This window comes from Panicum hallii, chromosome 6 (genome assembly GCF_002211085.1).
Source record: "Panicum hallii strain FIL2 chromosome 6, PHallii_v3.1, whole genome shotgun sequence".
Classification (NCBI taxonomy): domain Eukaryota; kingdom Viridiplantae; phylum Streptophyta; class Magnoliopsida; order Poales; family Poaceae; genus Panicum; species Panicum hallii.
In genome coordinates, this window is record NC_038047.1 from 33078272 (window position 1) to 33081687 (window position 3416).

Consider the following 3416-nt stretch of genomic DNA (forward strand, 5'->3'; position numbering starts at 1 on the left):
CCCTTGGGTTGGACTCGTTCAAATCTAAGGATTCGCGTAGCCGATCCCAACTCGGTTCATGCAATTTGGCCACTGATCTTCAGGAGGCCGACATCTCCGAGTCACTCTACGCGTTAGAGAAGGACCTGGATTCTTTGCTCCAACTTGGAGGGCCCGAAGCCACCGCATGTCGGGGGGCTTCGGGTTATTTTTGCGCCAGTAATCTAATGATCACCTCCACACCGGAGGGGCGTTTCATACATTGGAGGGGCATGAAGCTCTCCGATCTACTCGAGGCTGAGGATTGACTTGTGGCCCACCTCGAGCCTTTGCCTTTCCAGGAAGGCAAGCCATTGGCCACCTGGCAGAGGAGTCGATTGAACTAGTCGACGCGAGCTCTGATGAGCTCGTCTCCCGCCAGGTGCTAATGGCGGAAGAAGACGAGGACGATGGCGGTTTTCGCATCGTCGAATTTGATGCGGTCTCGGAAGATGAGGCCACAGCCAACGCCGGCGACAAGAACGACGCCGATCGTGAGGCACAGAGGGCCAGGAACAGGGCCCGCACAATCCGGCGGAGGAGGGTCAACGAGCGCAGGCGATCTATGCATCGCGAGCTTGACCCTGAATTTGCCGCTGTAAGCGAACGGGGCTTCAGGACCCCGGTGGCCAACATCGCTAGGGTTACGGCCATACTCGAGCGCAGTAACGATCCGAATGTGCGCGAAGCACTTCTTTACGCACAGAGGGTCTGGATCCAGCTGGATTAGCAAAACCCGGCATCTACTATCACGAAGGAGCGCGTGGGCGAGAGTCGGAGCCAGGCTCACAGCCGAACGGCTGGCGGTAGCCCTCGAGCTCAGCCCAGCCACAACAACGATAACGCTCGCGGGAGTCAGGCCCCTGGCGGGAGGCAGCAGCCACCTCCAGGGGGTAACCCGTGACAGGCCAATCATCGACCTCCTCCAGAAGACCTGCGCCAGCACATTAATGAAGGCCGTGATGCGCGGTCCGTGATCAACTCCAGGCGCAAGGTTCGCGAAGAAGTCAAGACTGAAGGTACTGACTGCAGCAACCGTTTCCCAGCTTTCTCCGCGTGGTTCAGCAGTTACAAATACCCTGAGGGCTTCAAGCTGATCAGCATCACCAAGTTCGACGGCAAGTAGGCTCCTCAGCAATGGCTACGTTGCTACTCCACGGCCATTGAAGTCGCATGGGGCTCCAACATCACCAAGATCGTCTACTTTCCGATGGCTTTGGACCCTGCGCCGCTCACATGGGTGGAGAGCCTCAGCAGCAACTCGATCGACTCCTGGGAACGGCTCAAGAAGGTCTTCATCGACAACTTTCAGGGAGTGATCGCTCGTGCAGGTACTCATCACGATCTTGCTCAGTGTAAACAGGAACATAACGAGCTCCTGCGGTCCTACACACATCGCTTCTTCGACGTTCGCGCTACCATCGTGAACATCTCAGAGGACGACATCATTGACTGCTTCTACAATGGCATCACCGACCCAGGCATCTACAGAGACTTCGGGCAGAATAGGCCAAAAACTGTTGCGGGCCTTCGTGACATGATGCACGATTGGTCCGAACAGGAGGAGAAGATGCGGGAGCGGTTCCCGCGGCGCCAAGATAGCAATCTGAGGCGTCCAAATGACAACCGCAATGACAAAGGTCAGCGGGACTATTCGGGTCCACCCCAAAAGCGCAGGCTAGATGATCTCATCGCAACTATGGATCGTCCCTCGCGAGGCAAGAAGTCGACGATGCAGGAGGAGTTCGAGAAGCTCCTGCAAAAGAAATGCCCATGGCACCCAGATGCCAATCAAGCGGCCATCGACTGTTACCACTTCCAGAGGACATTCAGTAACTCCGGTGGTGGTAAGAAGAACAAGAAACCTGCAGACAAGGAACCCGAGGATGACGACCAAGAGGACCAAGGGCGCAACACGAAGTTCCAGGATGCTTCGAAGACCATCAACGTCATCTTCGGGGGAGATGGAGACTTCGGCTCCAGGCGGGACCAGAAGCTGCTTCTCTGGGAGATCATGTCCATCGAGCTGGCGGTACCACGGCCACTCCATTGGTCGGAGGTCCCCATCTCGTTCTCCCGCGACGATCAGTGGACGAGCTTCTCGGAGCCCGGCAAGTTCCCCCTGGTCCTGGATCCAGTGGTGGCAGAGATCAGGCTCACCAAGGTGCTCATTGATGGTGCTCATCGACAAGCACTTCTTTACGTGCAGAGAGCCTGGATCCAGCTGGATCAGCAAAACCCGGTGTCTACCATCCGGGAGGAGCGCGTGGGTGAGAGTCGGAGCCAGGCCCACAGCCGAATGGCTGGCGGATGCCCTCGACCTTAGCCCAACCACAACAACGACAACGCTCGCGGGAGTCAGGTCCCTGGCGGGAGGCAGCAGCCACTTCCAGGGGGTAACCCGCGGCAGGCCAATCATCGGCCTCTTCGAGAAGACTGCGCCAGCATATTAATGAAGTTCGCGATGCGCGGTCTGTGATCGATTCCAGGCGCAAGGTTCGCGAAGAAGTCGAGACTGAAGGAACTGACTGCAGTGATCGCTTCCCAGCTTTCTCTGCACGGTTCAGCAGCTACAAGTACCCTGAGGGTTTCAAGCCAATCGGCATCACCAAGTACGACGGCAAGCAGGCTCCTCAGCAGTGGCTGCGTTGCTACTCCACGGCCATCGAGGTCGCAGGGGGCTCGAACATCACCAAGGTTGTCTACTTCCCGATGGCCTTGGACCCTGCGCCACTCACGTGGCTAGAGAGCCTCAGCAACAATTCCATCGACTCCTGGGAGCGGCTCAAGAAGGTCTTCATCGACAACTTACAGGGAGCGATTGCTCGCGCAGGTACTCGTCACGATCTTGCTCAGTGTAAACAGGAACGTAATGAGCTCCTGCGGTCCTACACCCGTTGCTTCTTCGATGACCGCGCCACCATCGCGAACATCTCAGAGGACGACATCATCGACTGATTCTACAACGGCATCACCGACCCAGGCATCTACAGGGATTTTGGGCGGAACAGGCCGAAGACTGTTGCGAGCCTTCGTGATATGTTGCACGATTGGTCCGAACAGGAGGAGAAGATGCGGGAGCGATTCCCACGGCGCCAAGATAGCAATCTGAGATGCCCAAACGACAACCGCAATGACAAAGGCCAGCGGGATTGTTCGGGTCCACCCCGAAAGCGCAAGCCAGATGATCTCATCGCGGCTATGGATCGTCCCTCGCGGGGCAAGAAGTCAACGACGCAGGAGGAGTTCGAGAAGCTCCTGCAGAAGAAGTGCCCATGGCATCCAGGTGCCAATCACGCGGCCATCGATTTCTACCACCTCCGGAGGATGTTCAGCAACTCCGGTGGTGGCAGGAAGAATAAGAAGCCTGCAGACAAAGAACCCGAGGATGACGACCA